A 23,299-nucleotide genomic window follows, 5' to 3' on the forward strand; every position below is an offset into this window, starting at 1 on the left:
TAGATTTTCTTCCCTTTCTAAGGATATCATCCAAATGATTGAAGGCTAGAATGGAGGAGTAGTTCTCAGTCCTTCACTTTTTTCTCTTCACTTTCCTTCTAAGTGTTTAATTAAACCCAATAGTGCATGATAAATACACACAGGTGTAAATGGTATCAAGCTAAATGGAGAAATGCTGCTTTCTTTTGTCATTTGCTTGTTATTACTAATTAGGAGCCATTAAAAACCAAGAATACGGCTGCTTAAGACTAAAATTAGCAATAAGGGTTCAAAATCTTAACGAGCGAGACAACTAAAGTGAAGCAGAAGTGTCACTTGAGCAATAAGGGCTTCTTATTAAGCAACTGGGTTGGAACAAAAATCAGGACTGTGATTGGGGACCTCTGGTGTAGAGGGTCAGCTCAAGTTGGACGGTTGGGAGACAAAGTCAGAGAGGCAAGATTGCATTGGTTTGGACAAGTGCAGAGGAGAGATGCTGGGTATATTGGGAGAGGGATGCTAAGGATAGAGCTGCCAGGGAAGAGGAGAAGAGGAAGGCCTAAGAGAAGGTTTATGGATGTGGTGAGAGAGGACATGAAGGTGATGGTGTGAGAGCAAGATGGAGAGGACAGAAAGATATGGAAGAAGATGATCCATTGTGGCAACCCCTAAAGGGAGCAGCTGGAAGCAGAAGAAGAAGAGTCATTGTGGTCCACTGGGACTGGAGGGTGTGATCCTTCTAGCTGTAATGAGTGTGATTGATAGATTGGGCTGACAAGTGTGATCATTGGAGCGGCGAACCTGACCCATTTCGCAGCCCACCCTAACCCACTACCATTGTAAACAATATCTGAGTATAGCCTCACCAAGGTTGAACAACATGGCAGGAACATCACTGCGCTAAGGGCCACAGTGAATGTGCTGGGATAGTGGGGTGGGAGTGACACCATGTGTGCTGCCATGCCTAAACAGTGTGAGCTCCACAATGTCCCAGCCTTTGGGCCTTGCAGTACAGATTACCTTTTGCTATTTTTGGATGGGTTAGTCACTGCCGTCATTCCTGACAGTGAGAGAAGAGGGGTCAGATTACTAGGACTGCATTTTGTCACTTAGGGAACATTGCAAAATTTAGACTGCTTATAACACTGCAAGATGCTGAAAAGCCAGGACCAAGCAAGGGTCAGACGCGTGCCGAAAGAAATCTCCTCAGTCCAAAAGTTTGCTTTAAAAGATTTAGTGAAAATTCAGAGCTCAGGTTGGACAGTTAGAAAACAAATTCGAGGCAAGATTGTGTTGTTTTGGACATGTGCAGACGAGAGATGCTGGGGATAATGAGAGAAGGATGCTAAGGATAGATCGGCCAGGGAAGAGGGGAAGAGGAAGGACTAAGAGAAGGTTTGTGGATGTGGTGAGAGAGGACATGCAGGTGACAGGTGTAATAATAATAATAATAATAATAATACATTTTATTTATATTGCACTTCATATTTTAGAAATCTCAAAGTGCTACAGAGTAAAAACAAAAATAATAAAACAAGAAAATCTATGTATGCTTTAACAAAATATCTTTCTAAAAAGATGAGTTTTTAGATTCCGTTTAAAAACATCAGTCGACTGTGGGGCTCTCAGGTAGTCAGGGAGGGCGCCATAGATGACAAAGCCCTATCACCGGTTCTAGGGACTTGGAGAGTGTTAGTGTGTACAGAGCGAGAGATGTGTGAGGAGGTATGAGGGGTAAGGAGTTCCTGTAAGTAAAGGAGGGCATGTCCATAGATGCACTGATGGGTGAAGAGAACGACCTTGAACTCAATTCTGAGTGGGACAGGGAGCCAGTGAAGGGTTTTCAGGATTGGGGTGGTATGGTCATGCGCTTTCGCACCCTCATCAGGATCCTGGCAGGGCAATGCTGAATATTCTGGAGTCTCTGAATACTCTTGCCAGGAATCCCGATGAGGAGCGCATTACAGTAATCCAACCTGGAGGAGACAAAGGCATGGACGAGCTTCTCTGCATCTTCCAGGGTGAGAGTTGGTCGGAGTTTAGCGATGTTCTTGAGGTGGTAGGAGGAAGACTTACAGAGGTGTTTGATGTGGGCGTCGAAGGTGAGTTGAGGGTCCATTTTAACACCCAGATTGGTGACAGATGTGGAAAGGGGAGTGTTTTGGCCAGCGAAAGTGATACTGGTGATGGCAGAAGAGCGGAGATGGTGTGATGTGTCAACTAAGATGGCTTCTGTTTTGGATCTGTTTAGCTGAAGAAAATTGAGCCTCATCCACGCCTCTATCTCCTCCAAGCAGGTAGTCAATGTAGAGATTGGCAGAGGAGCAGTAGAGGAGGTGTGACAGAACAAGATGATGAGGACAGGAAGAGAGCACATTAATTTCCATGCTATAGGGCACGTTAAGGCCTGGTTTAAAACCGTGTGCCCTCCATGCCTTACACACGGCAAGGCAAGTCACTAATTGAGGCTAATCTGTGGTCAGACAGGCAACAAATCGTTAGAAAATACCAATTCAATTCAACTTGTAGGAGATGTATGAACCTCCCATAGACTATGCACTAATACATAGGCAAACATTTAATGTAACTTACATAAGTAGCAAACGACTCTTACAATAAGTTCACTCCTTTGTTTTTAGTTGACTAGATTATTGTAACACACTTTAAACTGGTCAATTGACTGCAATTAGTGCAGAATGCAGCGGCAAGAATCTTAACCAGGAAAAGAAAACCTGAACACATCACACCAGTCTTAGCGTCGTTACACTGGCTACCCGTGCCATTTAAAACTGACTTTAAAATACTGCTAATGGTATACAAAGCTTTAAATAATCTCTCTTCTTCCTGTATCTTGGAATGTCTGTTCCCCAGCAAGTAGTGAGGCGGCCTTCTGCTGTAACGCACCAAAAATCTGAAATGCTTTACTAATAGTTTCAGGTTAGTGCTACCCTCAATAAGATAGATATGCATAACATTGTCATACTTTTCAATGAAACTACAATCTTTATGAACCTCATCTTGTTCCTTTTCTGGTTCTTCTGTGGTGGCGTTCTGCACCACCACCACCACCTGATCAAATATCCTGTGCTGTCGCCTGTGACACTCGAATGAAGGCGGGTGCCCCAGCTGTCCAAGAGACACTGCATTGAATACTTTCTGGAAACAATGGGGAACGACCTAAGGACATATACAGTCATATGAAAAAGTTTGGGACCCTCTTAATTCTTTAGATTTTTGTTTCTCATTGGCTGAGCTGTCAAAGTATCAACTTCCTTTTAATGTCTGACATGCCTAATGGAAACAGTAGGATTTCAGCAGTGACATTAAGTTTATTGGATTAACAGAAACTACGCAATATGCATCATAACAAAATTAGACAGGTGCATAAATGTGGGCACCCAACAGAGATATGACGTCAATACTTAGTTGAGCCTCCTTTTGCTCCTTTGAGCCTCCAGACGCTGTCCTCCTATAGCCTGTGATGAGTGTCTAGATTCTGGATGGAGGTATTTCTGACCATTCTTCATACAAAATCTCTCCAGTTCAGTTCAATTTGATGGACAGCCTGCTTCAAATCATCCCATAGATTTTCGATGATATTCAAGTCAGAGGACTGTGACGACCATTCCAGAACATTGTACTTCTCCCTTTGCATGAATGCCTTTGTAGATTTCCAACTGTGTTTTGGGTCATTGTCTTGTTGGAATATCCAACCCCTCTTAAGTAACTTCAACTTTGTGACTGATGCTTGAACATTATCCTGAAGAATTTGTTGATATTGGGTTGAATTCATCCGACCCTCGACTTTAACAAGGGCCCCAGTCCCTGAACTGGCCACACAGCCCCACAGCATGATGGGACCTCCACCAAATTTGACAGGAGGTAGCAGGTGTTTTTCTTGTTCTTCTTCCACCATGCAAAGCGCTTTTTGTTCTGACCAAATAACTCCATTTTTGTCTCATCAGTCCAAAGCACTTTGTTCCAAAATGAATCTGTCTTGTCTAAATGAGCATTTGATACAACAAGTGACTCTGTTTGTGGTGTGAGTGCAGAAAGGGCTTCTTTCATCACCCTGCCATACAGATGTTCTTTGTGCAAATTGCACTGAATTGTAGAACGATGTACAGATACACCATCTGCAGCGAGATGTTCTTGCAGGTCTTTGGAGGTGATCTGTGGTTGTCTGTCACCATTCTCACAATCCTGCCTCTTCATATGCCGCTCTGTATTTTTCTTGGCCTGCCAGACCTGAGGTTTAACAGCAACTGTGCCTGTGGCCTTCCATTTCCTGATTCCATTCCTTACAGTTGAAACTGACAGTTTAAACTTCTGAGATGGCTTTTTGTAGCCTTCCCCTAAACCAGGAGACTCAACAATCTTTGTTTTCAGATCTTTGGAGAGTTGCTTTGAGGATCCCATGCTGTCTGTCACTCTTCAGAGGAGAGTCAAAGGGAAGGAAGCACAACTTGCAATTGACCACCTTAAATACCTTTGACCACTCATGATTGGACACTCCTGTCTATGAAGTTCAAGGCTTAACGCGCTCATCCAACAAGTAATCAGCATTGAGCAGTGACAGGCATTCAAATCAGCACAATGACAAGGGGACCCACATTTGTGCACAGACAGTTTTTTACATTTGATTTCATTTCATAACTAAATACTGTGTCACTAAAAATCTTTGTTTGGAAAACACCGCAGTACTCCTAGGAAATGAAAGACATACCACTGATATCTTGTTTGTTGAAAGGAGAGTCCATTATTATGCAGGCTGAGAGGGGGGTTCATATGATTCTATCTATCTATCTATCTATCTATCTATCTATCTATCTATCTATCTATCTATCTATCTATCTATCTATCTATCTATCTATCTATTATATAGTGCCTTTCATATCTATCTATTTATCTATTTATTATATAGTGTCTTTCAATCTATCTATCTATATATTATTAATGTCATGAAAGTTAACAATAGAGATGAAGAAGTAGGAAAATATGGACTGACCTGCTGCTTGGAGAGGCTCAGGACCTGGTGGGGTTTCATCTTTTTCTTCTTTTTTTGTCTCCTAAAGCAAATAATAATAATAATAATAATAATAATAATAATAATAATAATAATAATATAAATGTAATGTAAATATAATGGCAATTTTCCCTTTAGCTGGTTGGACATGAAGAGCATCAGCACAGTGCTGTTTCAGGTCAGATGTCACTCCATGGGTGATCGAAAAAGCTCAGGGACAACTGTATTTGTCACCAGGCACAGGGCACAAATGTCCTGTCTTAACAGTAGTAATAATAATAAGAAGAATATTTGGGTGACACCTTTAAGTGTATAAATATTAAGAGAGTTACTTATTCACTTAGTCTGACTTACACATTTTTATGAAAAATTTCAATTAAACTCAGAAAGCAAAGTTGAGCTTACTAATTTAGAACCCTTCTTGCAAATATAAATCATTTTTATTGCACATTTTATAAAAAAATATCCAATATTTATGTGATTTCTCAAACCAGACTGTATGTAATTACCTAAACAAACTCAATTAAAAGTAAAAGTGAAAGTATCTGACATGGAATCTACTCTCTAGGCACGGAATAATATAATAAAATAATAATATGCGGACAACAAAACGTACAATTTAGCTACTTTAGGAAAACATCAATTAGTATCAATTAGTACATCTTCTCAAATCAAACTGTGCATTGGGAAGAAATATTACACAGCAATGGGACAGACAGACAGACAGACAGACAGACAGACAGACAGACAGACAGTGCGTATAGCAAATGAGTCTCAAAAAAACGAGCCTGTAAGCGTATGAAATAGAAAACAAATTCGGATAAAATCTGAATGATACACACATTCATTTCAACGTGTGGCTCTTCTTGTCCAGCTTCCTTCATAAGCACAGCACTTGTGCTCCAGTACTTGAAGCAGGCTGTGCATTTTAATATTTTACAATGATGATTAAAATTTGAATTTAATAAGGCTGTGATGTTCTTTATTTAGATCTATTTAAATAAATTGTATTTGTGTACTGTAAATGAACTTGAAAGAAAATCTTACAAGTAGAACTGCAGTTTTTCTATGAAATGTTCAACATCGACCGATTAAATGACAGAATCCCAAAAACAGAACAAATATGACAGAAGGATCCGATTTATTTTGTTTTATAATTGTGTCTTTCATTTTTCTATTCTTTAATATGTAAAGCACTTTGAGCTACTGTTTGTATGAAAATGTGCTATATAAATAAATGTTGTTGTTGTTGTTGATGTCAATGGGATTTCAAACACATTGAAACCAAAATCCAAATAAACAGCACAGCACAGCAGCAAACTCTTTATTTCTTATTGTCTACTTCTATCGTCAACTGCAGCGCCTCCCCATATTCTTCCTTTCATTTCTTCTTAAATGAGATTTAAACTTATAAAAGCAAGTCAACATACTTTTGCTTTGCTCTGTGGGGGAAGAAGCGAAAGCTTTAGATTCCTCAATTTTGGTTTTCCATGGATCTTGCCAATTTAGGGTCCCCTGATACTGAAAACATTGATATCTCGATGATGGGTGTGTGTTTGTGTGTCACAGTTACTTCAGGACGGTCTCGAGCTCAAACAGCTGGACAGAAAAATCCCAAACTCGAATCTTAAATCAGTGATGAGATGACGATGTGAGCAAATCATGAAAGAGAAAGAGACACTCTAGAGGAACCCTTAAATACCGTAATTCTGCAATTAATTAGGAATTCTTTTCATCAATTGCTATCATAATACTGTAACTTGTTTAATGATCAGAAAGAACAGCATCAGAGCAGTAAAAAATGACTGAAATGTTAGAGAATACAGGTTGAATTCCATTACAATGAAATTTTCATTACAACAAAGTATTTTTATGGTCCCAACAGTTTCCCCATAAGACGTGAGTCTTTAAAAATCTCGTTACTACGAAGCACATTCAGCAGATACTTTCATTACAACGAAGTGCCCAATAGACCTTGAAATGCCTGAATGAATCGTAAGTTCTGTGGTCGCAGCTCAGTTATGAACAACTATCCGTGAACATTTTTTCCTTCTTTGAACTTTCCTTGTTCTGTTATTATTATTATTTTTTTTTGCCTTTATTGTTTCTTGCGGTTTTCAGCGATACCTTTTGCTTATCGCTCGTCAACATTTGAAAAACATCCATTGGAATTTAACTCATTGTCACCCTCCTATAGAAACGGCAGACACGAAAAAACGATAACAGTTCATATTAGAAAAAAAAACTCCATTCCAGCAAAATGAAGAAAGACGTTGCCAGTGAATTCGGAATTTCGCCATCGACACAGTCAACTTTCTTGAAAGACCGAGCAAAAAAAAAAAAAGAAAAATCTCAGGTGGCAAACCTTGGGCCTCAGCACAAAACGTATGTGAACTGCTGCATGTGAAGACTCTCATCATTGGCAAGTCAACAACAACAACTACAACATTTATTTCTATAGCACATTTTCATACAAACAGTAGCTCAAAGTGCTTTACATAATAAAGAATAGAAAAATAAGACACAATAAGAAAACAAAATAAATCAACATTAATTAACATCAAATAAGAGTAAGGTGCAATGGCCAGGGGGGACAGAAAAAACAAAAAAACTCCAGACGGCTGGAGAAAAAAAATAAAATCTCTAGGGATTCCAGACCATGAGACCCCCTGACCAGTCCTCGTGTTTTAAGTGCGTCACATTCCTTCCTTGCGAGTATAAAGCAAACCAGCGAGCTTGGATGACTCAAGACATTTTGGGAAACTGTGATAGGATATTGTGACGTGTGAGTCCCTGTCTTGCACCCAAAAACAGGAGGCTGAGTCTCAGTACTTTAGCAAAACCAGCTTTTATTCCATTTGAAACGGGAACAGCACGGTTATTTATTGTAGCACGATAATAATAATAATAATTCTTTGCATTTATATCTCCCACTCTCCTATACACAGACAGGCCCGGATTAAGGTGGGTGCTATTGATGCTGCAGCATTAGGCTCATTCCTGAAATAGGCCCAGATGAGAATTTTCCGGAAGCTGAACAGTTTTCCTTTGCTATATTAACCTCAAAATAATTCTTAGAATGAAATGTGGAGTCCGACTTTCGGATGCCTAGACACAGCGTTACTTATTATACATTTGTAACGGCCGACCCCTTTACCCAGCCGGCAGCTACACCTCCAAGACCTGTGGCCTGGATAATTTGCTGAAAAATCTAACTATCAAGCCGTACTTCTACACAATTAAACTTTTCCCCACAATCGACGGTACAAATGCAAGTACACAAAACAGAATGTAAAATGAAACGGAGTAAATGTATTAAATAAAACAAGACACGCCACAAAACAAATGCACATATAAATATTCCTCCACCCCAACAACCTCAAGACAGCACCAAAATATACATACAAAAACCCCTCCCTTGTCCCTGTAACATATAACACACACAACACAAGCAACAAAATGACTAATAAACAGAATGGGTGTGAATTTGAGTCCGAAAGTAAAAATGTCCTGAATACGGATGACTGAACTAGCGGCAATTGTGGTGTTTGATTTTTCCGGCGTTTGGAGCAACCTCACCGTGATTCCTCGGCGTATGGTGGATGATGAATCGACCCCGGGGTCTCAGCAGATGCAGGTTGAAAGACAGTCCGGATTAATGAAAAGCAAACTGGAACAAAGCGCAATATGATGAGACAGCAAGCAAGTTGAAGTAGTTGACAAAACACGGTTTCTCCTCTTTCTTCTCTCTCCTTCCTCTTAAATAGTCGGTGACGGCAGTAATTGGTTGATTTAGCACAGGTGTTTTCCAGATTTGCGGCTGTGGTCTCCTCCCATCATCCGTCCTCCTTTACGGGGACGGCATTAACTGATACACATACACACAGCCAATGGGACAATGAAACGAGACACACTCAGAACTGACATTTGAACACTAACTATGTGGCCCCGCTACACAGTTAAAATTGTTCTCTGCGCTGTGACGTAACTATAACGTCGTTGTGTTTATTGTTAACCGAAGATTTCAAGTTAATGCTATCAATTTGACGTTAAACAGTTTACTTACTAATTTAGCTGCGTTTTTTGCAATTTTTTGGGTATTCTTGACACTTTATTATTCTTCGGTAAGTGCCACGTAGTAAATTTTTCACCTTGAAAGTTAGTTGTACAGTAAAACTCGATGGCTATTTAAATGGTTATCTGTAAAGTTAAAACTAAAAGCCGGCCCGCGGGCCCAACATGGATGTTTAGAATTTTTAAAATCCTCGACAGGATTCTGGTCTATCATGAAATTTAAATCGTGGACAAATTTTTCCCCTCAAGAGCCTGAACTGAGTCACTTTGACCCAATGTCTCTGCAAATTCATTTTTTCTTACTCTGTTTCGTAAGAGAATTGAGAAATTTTGTGTATTTCATTGTTAGGTTTTCTGCATTAAGTGCACTTTTCAGACAATTGCTATTGAATGTCGATGTTACGTCAGCGTTTCTCACCCTTTAAGTATTTGTGACCCGAGTCTTCATAACAGTTTTAATCGCGTCCCCCCTAACATTTTTTTGAAATGTAGATGCATATTTTATTATACCTACTTAACTTTTATCGACATTTATCTAACTCTATATTTATTGTTCTAGTATCAGAATGTAGTTTAAGTTCATTTGTTTTGGTTTCAATAGATCTTTTTTTCATATTTTTGATTCTTGTCTTCTTTTTTTTCACATCTTCGAGCCCCCCTAGGGGGGCCTGCCCCACAGGTTGAGAACCACTGTGTTACATAGTTTGATGTTAATCTCGAGTTGTCACGATACTACGTCGTTATTAGTATTCATGTTCAATAAAGGCTGGCTGGTTGTGTCGCAAGCAATGAAGGCTCCTTGGTCGGTCTGAGTCCGCATGTACGTTGAGTGTCGAATGCACATGTGCCAATGCCGAGAGAAAAATAGGACTTTTTTGCGCTGCAGCATCAGGCCCAATTTCGTCTTAATCTGGCCCTGTACACAGACACAGGTAACGGGTAGAATGATTGCTAAGTACTCATGTTCCCTGCCTTTATAATCTTCCTTGCATCACCCATCGATGACAGGCGTGTATAGCGCAACCGCAATCTGCTGAAGCACGGTGACAAGCAGCCTTCCACAGACATCGGGACGCACTTCGGCTGAAGAGTTCAGAAACCTCACAATATGAAGAAGAAGACAAGGAAGATTCGGCTTCTGATTGATAACAGTGCTGCCCACACACAGCATGCTTCTACATTCAGATAATGTTTGTGTTGAGTTCATCCCTCCCAATTGCACAGCAGTGTTTCAGCCATTGGATTAGGGCATCATTCGCATCCTGAAAGTGTATTACAGTGATCCCTCCTCGATGGCGAGGGGTTCTGAAAATCCGCAAAGTAAAAACTATATGTTCATATGGTTATTTTAATATATTTTAAGCCCTTATAAACTCTCCCACACTCTTATACACATTTCCCGCACAGTTATACGGCATAAACCCTTTGTATTCTCTTAGATATTAGGTAAGATTTGTTGAAATTATGTATGTAAACACCCTGTTTATATACAGTAAAACCTAAATATTATTTTAAAGACATCGAGCGTGTCCGATATCACAGATGTTACAGCCATTACGATAGACAGGCCACCAGCTATAAATACGTACAATGCAAGAAAAATTGTATACAGTAAAATGTGTGTACAGTGACACTAAACGTACGTACATGTACTAAGTACGTAGAAAATGAGTTATGGGTACTCACCAACAATGACAAGACGATGAGTTTAATTTTAACAAAGGAGAGCGTTACAGCTCTTCTAAAGGTGTCTCATCAGGCGACTGTGTAGCACCACTGCTGTAGTATGGAGTTTCTTCTACCACTGAAGGTAATGGGCAGTTGCTGGCGCTGCTTTTTCATTTGTGTAAGGAGATTTTTATACACTTTCGTGGCATCGTCAAGAGCATTTCTAAATTTCAAAGAACGAATCATTTGCGGGTCCCATTCTTCAATCGATATCTGGAGATGTTTTGCCATTCGTAGAATGGTCGCTAGGCGCTCGAGAGTTAGGCCGGCGTCTTCTTCCTGTGCTGGGTCCTCTTGTTCCGTATCTTCCCTCGCTGACTTGGTCATCTCGGCCAAATTTTCGTCTCTCAGCGTCTCGGAGTGGGCATTGAGCAGCTCATTGACGAAACTTAACTCTTTACACAGTGAAACACATTGATGCTGAATGAGCGAGACAAGATTTCCTGGTTAACGAAAAGCGGAAGTGAATTCTGCACTCCGTCGCTGAGCCAATCAGCACCCAGGAACTTAACCGGGTGCTTTGACTGGGTAGCTTCTCAGCCATCCGCCAATAGCGTCCCTTGTATGAAATCAACTGGGCAAACCAACTGAGGAAGCATGTACAGGAAGTAAAAAGACACATTGCCCGCAGAAACCCGTGAACCAGCGAAAAATCCGCAATATATATTTAAATATGCTTACATATAAAATCTGCGATAAAGTAAAGCCGCAAAGGTCGAAGCACGATATAGAGAGGGATTACTGTATCGCAAAGGAAATGCTGAGAACAATTCTCATTAGCATAACTTGAACATCCTTCAACATCTGCAATAAGATGCTGCAGATGTTCTACCAGACGGTTGTGGTGAGTGCCCTCTTCAATGCGGTGGTGTGCTGGGGAGGCAGCATAAAGAAGAGGGACGCCTCAGACCTGGACAAACTGGTGAGGAAGGCAGGCTCTATTGTAGCCACAGAGCTGGACAGTTTAACATCCATGGCAGAGCGACGGGCGCTGAGCAGACTCCTGTCAATCATGGAGAATCAACTGAACAGGATCATCTCAGACAGAGGAGCAGCTTCAGCGACAGACTGCTGTCACCATCCTGCTCACTGACAGACTGAGGAGACCCCACACTATGCGACTCTTCAGTTCCACCCGGGGGGGTAAACGTTAACATGATACAAAGTTATTGTCTGTTATACCTGCATTGTTATCACTCTTTAATTTAATATTGTTCTTTATCAGTAAGCTGCTGCTGGAGTATGGGAATTTCACCTTGTGATTAATAAAGTATCTATCTATCTATCTATCTATCTATCTATCTATCTATCTATCTATCTATCTATCTATCTATCTATCTATCTATCTATCTATCTAATAGTGCCTTTCATATCTATCTATCTATCTATCTATCTATCTATCTATCTATCTATCTATCTATCTATCTATTATATAGTGCCTTTCACTATCTATCTATCTATCTATCTATCTATCTATCTATCTATCTATCTATCTATCTATCTATCTATCTATCTATCTATTATTATCTATTATATAGTGCCTTTCACTATCTATCTATCTATCTATCTATCTATCTATCTATCTATCTATCTATCTATCTATCTATCTATCTATCTATCTATCTATCTATCTTCTTGTAGACAGGGGGAGATGAAAATTAACGCGAAAGGAGCTATTGAAAGGATTGTAAATGCCTGGATGCAAGTTAAAGAAAGCACTATAGTGACAAATACATAATCTCATTACTACAAAATTTTCATTTCAACGAAAAATTTTTTAGGTCCCTGGCATTTCATTGTAATAGAATTTGACCTGTGGTTCCTTAACTTGGTTACTGAGGGCACAAAGCCTACTGACACTAATGTCCAAATTTCAACTATTTTTATTATTCCATGTGCACTACACTAATTACAATTTGAAATTGGTAGAGCTGCTATACATTATTTAGATTGTTATTTACAAAGTAAAATTAATTGGTCACACTATCTTAGCCTATTACACTGAAGTAACCTATTGTCATTCGCAAATGGACAGGTCACAGCATAATGGTAATTCCCTGCCTTTCCACAGGTTGGCGCTGTGTCAATACTAAGCCTCGTCTCTCTCTATGGATCACTGTAATGTCCAAATTCCATTCCTTTTATAAAAAAAAAAAAAGGTTATTCGCCTTTACAAATGCCCCACCCACAGAAAGGAACCCACCAGAACAGACATTTCTGCAGTTTTCTTTCTGTGCACTCGACTCTTTCCATATCGCAGAGCACTCATCAATGGTAACACACTGCTAGACACCGACTGCATCTCAATAAAGTTGGTCAACGTACCTCACTCAATTATAGCGAATCACGATGCACCCCCTGGTGGGATAGGCACCGCAGGATGGGAACCCCTGCTGTAAGGAAATCATTTTTAAGAACCATCCACATGACGGTTTCCATAACAGGCTCTTTAAATAATCATGAATAGTTGATAATAGATTCGTATGAGTGAAATGGACTCATGATTTTAAAATGAGAATAACACGGGTCACGTGGCTCAAATGGGTTTTCTCGATCTGTCAGCAACCTGCACAACATTTTAAGGATTTCATATCATTATTATTACTTATTTTCTTGCTGAAGCTCATTATCCAATGTGACCTACAACAATGGGGAGATACAACTGGCTACTTTTCTTTATTTTTTTTTCCCCCCAAAATTTGAGCACAGGTTGGAGAAGTGACTTGTGTCAGAAGTGGGATTTGAAGTCTTAACCACTGTGCCTGCCTAACATATCAGGAACCACCTCAAAGCCCAAAGATCTGATTTCATACCCAAAGAACACTTCCTTCCCAGAAAGAAATGACTCTTTGTGAAGTGACGGTTCAACGGGAAACCACACAACCCAATGAAATGTCATCAAAGAGCTAAAGGTACATGGCAAGTACAATCTGCATAGCACCGACACAAAAAAGCAAGTTTTTAAAACATAAACAACAACATTTATTTCTATAGCACATTTTCATACAAATAATGTAGCTCAAAGTGCTTTACATGATGAATAAAAGAGAAAAGAAAAGACAAAATAAGAATTAAAATAAGACAACACTAATTAACATAGAATAAGAGTAAGTTCTGATGGCCAGGGAGGACAGAAAAAACAAAAAAAAAATTCGGACGCCACGAGACCACCCGGCCAGCCCCCTCTAGGCATTCCACCTAACATACAGATGTGCTTGAAAGTTTGTGAACCCTTTAGAATTTTTCTATATTTCTGCATAAATATGACCTCAAACATCATCAGATATTATACTTGGTCATTTATTTATGGAGGAAAATGATCGAATATTACATATTTGTGAGTGGCAAACGTATGTGAACCTCACGGATGATCAGTTAGTTTGAAGGTGAAATTCAAGTCAATGGGATGCCAATCAGGTGTGAGTGGGCACCCTGTGTCATTGAACTCTTTGAGGGCTGAATATTTTTTCCAAAGCACACATAGCAGTGGTTTCACACATAAGACAACATAAAACGTCTGTTGCTATGTGCTGTGGCTGCTGTTGGCATGTTTTTGGCATCTCTAGCAGCAGTGGCTGGTTGGGGGCACCTTGATGGTCAGCAGGAATTCACGGTGGGCCAGCTGCCTGGCTGTCTTCGCACAGCAGGTGGGTGGCGATGGGGGGTTGCAGTGTGACGCAATCTGGTTTGTACCTCTTATCATAAGTGGTGGTCCTACCAGGCAAAGTCTTCTGTCGGAGCATCAGCTACACGAAAGTGTTCAGCGCCACGATCAGCTGGGATGGTACCGATCAGAGTGAGTGGTACCTCACTTTTATTTTTTGATATCCATCTCCAGATCACTTGCATCAAACTCGGAGTCCGACAAGTCAGAGTCCTATTCAACGAAATTACGTAAAAGGTCCATCGAGTGTTTTGCTTTGTACGTTCGCTTTGGTCTCTCGCCAGATGTCGGTGACCATTTTAGAGGTTGTTTGCTCTTTGCTACTCACGCACGTGTAGGGAATCGAGGTTAAATCAACAAAGCTACGCAACTTTCCTTCTAGCAAAGTGAGTCAAACAAAAATGTAAGGGTGAGTTTTGTTGCAGTTTACAGCTGATTACCGTCCTCTACTCGTGAATTTTGACAAAAGTCGACATCAGCCCTGAAAGAGTTAAAGATCACATATTGCTATAACAATTAACAAATCACAGGGACAAACATTAGAAAAAGTCGGATTATTTATTAGAGAAACAGAAACAATGTTCACTCACGGGCAGATATACGTTGCGTTGCCACAATGGGATCAAAATTCAATGCGTTCTTGAAGAAACGGTCATTCCAAATATTGTTTTTAATGAAGCTTTAAAGTAAAAGTGTAAATAATGAAATTGAAACGATTCCAAAGAAAAAACAAAGCTTTTAAAATCGCATATCTGATTAACCAAACACAGAGGTTGGCGAGCGAGGCGAGCAGCGGGCAGAGCCCCCTAGTTATACTAATAATGACATGACGTGTATAATGTGTGAAGACGTTACTCCAAATATCACATGGCATCAATGACCCCAATCAGTCCTCATTCTATTCAGGGTTCTCATGGAAGAACTTGATGATGACGGTCACGTGGGCTTGTGGCCTTTAATCCGTACACTCCTAAACAGAAGAAGCCTTTGATTTCAGTCTGTAATACCCGGGGTGAGGTTTGGGCGCATACACCGTCAGCATGGCACTGTCAGATCTAAACACTAGCGTGGCGAATTGCTCGCATACTGAAGTGACACTGTTGATTCACTGACCCCAATGTCTTACTTGTGTTTCTGAGTGGATGAGTAGTAATTTTCTCAAACTAAATAAAGAGAAAACAGAAATTTTAGTGATTGGCAATAATGGATATGATGAGGTTATTAGAAATAAACTTGATGCATTAGGATTAAAAGTCAAGATGGAGGTAAAGAATTTAGGGGTAACTATTGACTCGGACCTGAATTTTAAATCACAGTCTATTGCTATAATCTGGATGGACAGTATCATTTCTTTACCAATTATATGTACAGTGGAACCTCGGTTCACGAACGTCTCAGTACACATACCAAAAAGTTTGCCAAACTTCACGACCACACACTCGGTATACGAACAAGCCAGTTTCCCTTTCGGTTTGTGCGCGCTGATGATTTCCGCACGTGTTGCATTGCTCTCGGTCAGACTTGCGTGCTTGCACGTGCGTGCGTGCTTTCGCTGTGAACTCTTTGCATTTCCCTTCCGGTTCGTATGCGCCGATTACTGTATTTAAGCACGTGTTCAGCCTCTCCCTGTTCATTGTTCTCAGTCAGACGTGCGTGCTTTACCTGTGAACTCTTTGTGCTCTGCGGTATTTCGTGTGCTTTTGTAGTCAACCATGACTTCTAAGCACTGTAACCTCCTCACCATCCAGTTCCTCCTCACTTCCTTCATGCCAGAACTCGACTCATGCGAGGTTAGTTTTCTTGGTGGTTTACGGTTAGTTTTTGTATTACGGATTTTTCAAATGTTCATTTTTCGGTTCGTAGCGTGAATTGTTGCAATGTTACTTTTCTTGGTGGTTTATTAAATTACAGACTTTTCAAATGTTCATGTTTTTCCCCTGTACTTAAAACTCATTAAAAAAAAAGTGTTTACAGCGATCGGGTCGTAAGGCTGTAGCGCGAACTCTTGCAATGTTACTTTTCTCTGTTCAAGGTTTTCTCAGTGTTATTCAATGTTTTTACATTTAGTTTACTATTACAATGTGTAATTAACTATATGTGCGCTTAAACATCTCTAAAGAAAATATATTTACATACAGTTCGTACGGTCTGGAATGGATTAAATGTATTTACATACAATCCTATGGGGGAATTTGCTTCGCCTAACAACCAAATCGGTTTACGACCAGAGTTTTGGAACGAATTATGGTTGTGAAGCTTTGCTCGTGGCATCAGGCTCGCTTTGATTGCGACGCTCATACAGCTGAAGCCTTGCTAAGCGTCTTCTTGAATGACGGACACTAACCTTATTATTTTCTAAACTATAAACATATTTCAGTCTGCGTCAGCCCTTGATTGAACAAAAATGTGACACGCTGATCAATGCAGTTCTGCTCTTCTGCCATTTCAAACAGGACGTGGCTTCAATAAGCTAAACATTAAACGTTAGATACAATTATTTCATAATTTCGAGAAAACAAGATCTTTTGTTTTATCGAGATTTCGATAAAATAAGTCCGTTAGCGTGAGGAAACAATTTAAACAAAATAACGATATTGCACGTCATCTCTCGGCTTCCGTAGTGGAAGATGGTCAAAGCGGAGAACACATTCGACACACTCGACACATTACTTGTAAATATTTCAGAACTTTTTATAAGTGTTTCTTATGTGTTCACTGACACTTCTTTATCGTTGGGAGCAGAGGTGTGACCAGAACATCATGTGTGGGTGGGCATTTGGCTTGTCTGGGGGGGCACAAAATATCCATCCATCCCCATTTTTGTAGGGGGGGGTCAAATAATAATAACAACATAGTTTTATATAACATATAAGAGCAAAAATTGTGACATAAATCATAACCTATTGTTCAATAAAATTAACAGAGGCAATGGAACTTGTATTATTATTTTTTGTGAACAAATATAGAACTACATCTACAAGGTAAATATCAATAAAGTCAAATGTATACAACATATGAGAGCAAGAACAGAAACGTGGCTCATTGTAGTCATTAGGGAGGCTATAGGATATCAGTTTCCAGTGTTTAACCTGGATATTATCTACAGGACCAGTCTGCGGTTACTCTTGGCAAATTCTGAAATAAATTCATTCATGTCTAGATTTTCTGTGATGTTTGTCTCATGTGCCAGAATGCAGCATTGTTCAGCGGAGTGGAGTGAGAAAGCGGTTCAAAGTAGAGAAAGAGCGTTCGCATGCAGCTGAAGACACACCATTAATGAGTGCAGTGACATGCAGTGAATGCAACATAGGAAAGGCCTCTTTGTACTGCCGAATGCATTTGCACGCTTCCGAGAGATTAGCATCAGCTGGCAGTTTATTGATCAACATTGCTTTTGCCACAGCAATTTCATTTTGCAAGCTCATGCTGTTTTGCTCTGTGCCTGCAAGTGCCTGAAGTGGTTTCAGGAGAGAATGATCAAGAAATAATTCTGACGATGTAGCCCTCAATAATTCAACATCTCTCTGAGAGAATCTTGTCTCCATTTCCACAATAGCTCTATCAAGAATGCTGAACATAGCCCTTTTAAAAGTCTGATTAGGAGCAATTTGTTCATCAGAGTCACCATGCCCAAGCGTAGACACGACAATACTATCATCAAGCTGTGAATTAACTTTCCGTTTCCTTTTGAGCGAATTGGTAGGCCTACTTTCACACTGAGAGAAATGCTCCTCCCAGAATGAGTCGCATCTCATCTCCTTCAGTGGCCAGTGAAGCTGTCACCACCTCCCCAGCAGTGCACAAATCCACTGCATGTGCCTGTAGAATTGCATTGGCTGGTTTCAGCACACCAAGCACATGAAGGAGGAATTTTCCTGTATTGAAGAAATTCTGCTTTTTAATTGGGTCAAAAGACCACATGCCTCTATGCAAATGTCAAAGGGGCAGTGTCAGCCTCTGCTACCTCTGAGAGAAGCCCCCTTATAGCTTCCTCATTGTTGACTTTGTGACATCATAATGACTGGTCCATCGTATTTCTAGAAGTCTTTTCAGTGTGGGTGTATTGTATGTGTGTGAAACATAATGTCTGTGACAAAATGTGTTCAATGAATTTGACCAGTCAAAGAACTTCTTAGCCAGAGGTTCTGATTCCATTGCATGTATCACTGCTAAATGGAGCTGGTGGTTGTAGCAGTGTACATATGGAATATACTTTGTAACAAAGCCTGGACACCACGACTTGCCTCAGACAACATGACAGAAGCACCATCAAAACACTGACACACTAAATTGTCTGGGCTGTGACCTCAACTCAGAGAGATGTGACAGAATTTGGTTACAAATATATTCAGCATCAAGCTGATTCAGTTCAATTAAGCCAATCAGGTGTTCTTCAGGGATGGAGTTCTGGACAAATCTAATCACTACAGACAAATTCTCAATGTCACAGCGATCCCTGGTACCATCACTTTTAATGCAAAGTCCAGGAGAGTCAGCTCTTTCCTATTTGGTCCTGGTATCTTTTACCACCATTTTGGCAAGAGTCTCAATTATTTCATTTTGAATTACATTGGATGTGTATTTTGCGTTGTCTGGGATTGTTTTTTACAATTTCTGCAAGTTTGCCATCTTTTTTTGATTGTGTAATCGAAGAACTTTAGGAAAAGTCCGTCCTCCCCACCTTCGTGATTGTGACCACGCAGAGCCAGTTCATTGACTGCGAGGAACTGAACGGCCTCCCCAGTGCTTTTCACATAATATCTATTCTTTTCTATCTGGGTTGGACCCACTATGCCTTCACCCGTCTCTGATACTCTTGCCAAGCAGACATGGCTCTGACGTGCTGGCATCACGAACAACAGAATATTCAAGTCATGGTCGAGACTGATAACACTGTGATAGCACTAAAACATCCGAGTGTCTTTCCGAATGTGCGCTTGGGATAATTAATTAAAATGGGCTGGGATGGGCTATCCATATTTAAGTCAGGCAGACCGGACTGTATATTTTGTTGAAGGCAGAGGTGTGGAGTACCCGACATGGGCACAGAGCTGGAGGATTGTGTAGGCTTATCTACATCTTTTGGAGTTTCAGTTCCCGACGTGGGTGCGCTGAGCTCCATGTTGGTAGCAGCGGTGCTGGGCTCAACCGTGGAAGGACAGAGGTTGAAGATGTCTGCTTTTTAATAAGCCACCTATGCATAGCTGTTGGCGTTACCAACCAGAAAATAAAAGAAGAATGGAACATATACGCTGTTTTAATTAAAGAATGCGGTCAACATGTTCAAAACGTACTGCAAAATGTCCAGCGAAGTGAACTGTGAGCAGCACGGTGCCTTTCTAGTGGAGTCGACACTGACGTATACGCCCCAAATTCAAACGGGCCAATTGGAAAGCAACTCGGTTTTGAAACTCAAATGTTATTCTTCCCCAGAGTTTTCATTGGACAGACAGAGCATTTCGCAGGGTGGGCACGGCTTGTCTCTGGGGTGGCAGTGCCCGCAACCCCATGCTCACGCCTCCGGTATGGAAGCTAATTCCGACATGTATGGAAACAAGAGTAACATTCAAAGTGCCTGTATTAGTAGAAGCATTACTGAATTTTGCAATCTGTTCTGCTGCACACAATAATTATATTGTCGAGGTATACAAATTCTGAGAGAGAAATGTCCGACCTTTATTTTCAGGGGTAGAACATAAATAATCGGTGAATGATAAGGATGTTATGGCCAGTTAAATCAAAATACTGTACTCTAGCAGAAAACGGACACACATGAGGCGGAGTTTAAAGGGTTAAACAACAAAGTGTTCGGACAACTGAGCGCACAAAAAGTGATTATCAGAAATTTACGGTGCTATTATTCAGTGCAATTAACTGATGTTTTTAAATCATTTAAGCGCTATTTTGAACACTTAAAAATCAACTTACTTCCATGCGGTTTTGTAAATATGAGTTCTTGTATACAGGTAACTCAACAGCTTTAGGGATTCAGTTTACACAACACGCATCACGAACATCTCTTGTCTTACGACCCTGAAACGGAACACTGAGCTCTTCTAACTGAGACCAGTAACGTGCAGTGCCGTCTCTTTATTTTCTTATAAACTGTGACGCGACTCTCACTACACCTGCAACTTTCCGCAGCGTCCCGTCATAGCGCAGATAAACCTCCAATCACTGTAGATGAGAGGCGGGATCAAAGGCACCGTAGCCAATAAAATGGACCGATAGAATGTGATAGACGGAGTGGCACCCACTTACTGAGCCGGAGAAAAGGAGAAAACTGCGAGGTCCATAAATCAGTCAGTGAAATACTTCGAGCCAAACCGTATGCAAACGTATGGATATAGTTTGATGTTCATTTTGAACATAGCCAAGGAATTGTAGTTTGTAACGGCCAGACCTTGGAAACGTAGTGAAGTAGGATTGTTACTACTTTTTAGAGTATTTAGATTTAAAAACTTTAAAAAGTCAAATTCCCTAAAAAATCTACTCAAGTAAAGACAATACTTTAATTTGTTACTTTCCATCTCTGCATTTCAGCCGCTCAGAAGGTGAACGTCTTCTGTCACGGAATTAAATTCACACAACAAACAACGTCGGGAAAAAAACAAAACAAAACAGCTTGGAAGATTCAGTGGAAACGCCGCCGTATGGAAATACGACAAAAACCACTTTGGTCAGAATACGGCTGGACCTTCTGGTCAAGAGGGAAACACCGTGCTGTGTTTTATTACTGACCGACCCCTTTGAAACTGGGGGTCAGGAAATAGATAGATGCTTTATTAATATCAATCATAAATCACTATATGTATTGGATAAATAGGCAGTAGCAAGATAGACGTTTTAAAAATAACCTTAATTTAATCAAAGATAGAAAACACTATATAAAGGATAGACGGATAAACACGAAGGAACTATATAATAGATAAAAAAAAAGGAACTATATGATAGATAGATAGATAGATAGATAGATGTGAAAGGCACTATATAATAGATAGATAGATAAATATGAAAGGCACTATATAATAGATAGATAGATAGATAGATAGATAGATAGATATGAAAGGCACTATATAATAGACAGATAGATAGATATGAAAGGCACTATATAATAGATAGATAGATAGATAGATAGATAGATAGATAGATAGATAGATAGATAGATATGAAAGGCACTATATAATACATTGATAGATATGAAAGGCACTATATAATAGATAGATAGATAGATAGATATGAAAGGCACTATATAATAGATTTATATAGCACTTTTCTAGACTCTCAAATTACTTTAAGGGAGTCACTTCAATCATTGGCAGTGTGCAGCACCCACCTGGATGATGTGATGCCACACATTTTTGCGCCCGCACACTCACCACACATTAACTATTAAGTCTTGAAGGGGGTGACAGGGACATGAAAGTTCATGGTGGGCAGTTTAGCCAGGACATTGGAATACAGCCTGTTGTTTTTGAAGGATGCCCAAGGATCTTTTATGACCACAGAGAGTGAGGCCTTCAGTTTTAGGTTTGATTCGACAGACAGCGCCGTTATTACAGCCCAGTGTGCCCGTCACTGCACTGGGACGTTGAGATCCACACACACACACTCACACACACACACCACAGGGTATCTGTTCTCTGCTGGCCTCACCAACACCTCTTTCAGCTGCAGCACAACCCTTACTTTAAGATCTACAAGGGGCCCAAAGACTGGACCAGAAGCCTCCCAGCTGGTGTGCCTGGCAAGTGAAGTGTTTTAGGAGGCGGGCGGCACATACCTGAGCTGTTGGAGCCGGAGCTGCTGCTGCTGCTGGCTCTGGTGCCGGCGTTTGGGTGTTGCACTTTGACGACTTTGTCTCGTCCCTCTGAGGTAGGATTCTTCCCAAACCCAACTTTATTCTGCTCAGCACTGCCAACAGAGACGCCATGGTTCATCAAGCTCTGCCGACCAGTCTGCCCACACGTCTGCTACCTTCTGGGCTCCTTCAGCAAATGTTTCATGCTATTAGCCTTTAGTGGCCTTAATACGACTTAAGAAACTACCACTTTAGCAGTCGTGTAAGGCTGCGGCTATTTTTAGTTTGCTTTTTTAAACAGAAAAGAATTACGTTGTGACACTGATGTTAGGGTTGTTCAGCTGCCACTTAATGCCAATAAGATCAACCAAAACCCTGCTGTATCTGTGATACTGAAATATCAGACTCAAAATCAAAATTCAGAAATAGAATAAAACTGCTTTACCTTACCAAGTAAAAGTAGAAAAACATAAACGTCATTCACACCCTCGCTACTCTAAACAGCTGACATCTGTGCACATGGTGGTGCCATCTGGGTGTGAGTGCTCCGCTTTGCCCATCTTTGACTGGGTCAATCAGTGCCATGCTTTTGACTGCTGACAATTACAGGTGAATGACAAAGAACGGGCACACAGACACATGCACACACAAACACACACATTTATATACACACGGGATTCTGAAGCACCCCATGGTGCCCAAACGAGCCTGCAATGCTCAGCAACAGCCGCCCTGATCAGATGTGCGACCCTCAATGAGGAGATGGTCTGATTCAGCTTAAACACTTTATCTTCATCGGCTGGACTAAGTGCATTAAGTTAATTGAACTTGAGAGTCTGCCGCTCACTAAGGAGATTTGCGCCCATTATGGTGCCACCTTCTTACAGCAGCATTTCATTTAGCTATTCATTTTCTTTTTAGACACATTCCGGGGGGTCTGCTTATTCGGCAGTCCTTTCTATTATCTGATCAGCTGATAGCGGGGCAAGACTAATGACGGGAATCACCACCTGTGAGAGGACATAAC

The 23,299-nt window shown here is 40.5% G+C and overlaps 1 long non-coding RNA gene across 1 annotated transcript in view; it reads right to left on the minus strand.

Moving 5' to 3' along the window:
* Window positions 1-22,328, minus strand: part of LOC120529952 — a 25,521-nt gene extending 3,193 nt beyond the window's left edge. The window contains exons 1-2 of the long non-coding RNA XR_005633825.1: window positions 22,255-22,328; window positions 4,988-5,048 (exon numbers count right to left, since the gene is read on the minus strand). This is a non-coding gene — a long non-coding RNA (uncharacterized LOC120529952). The remainder of the gene's footprint in view (window positions 1-4,987; window positions 5,049-22,254) is intronic.
* Window positions 22,329-23,299: the final 971 nt, after the last annotated feature.

The sequence above is a fragment of the Polypterus senegalus genome, chromosome 5, assembly GCF_016835505.1.
Source record: "Polypterus senegalus isolate Bchr_013 chromosome 5, ASM1683550v1, whole genome shotgun sequence".
Lineage (NCBI taxonomy): Eukaryota > Metazoa > Chordata > Cladistia > Polypteriformes > Polypteridae > Polypterus > Polypterus senegalus.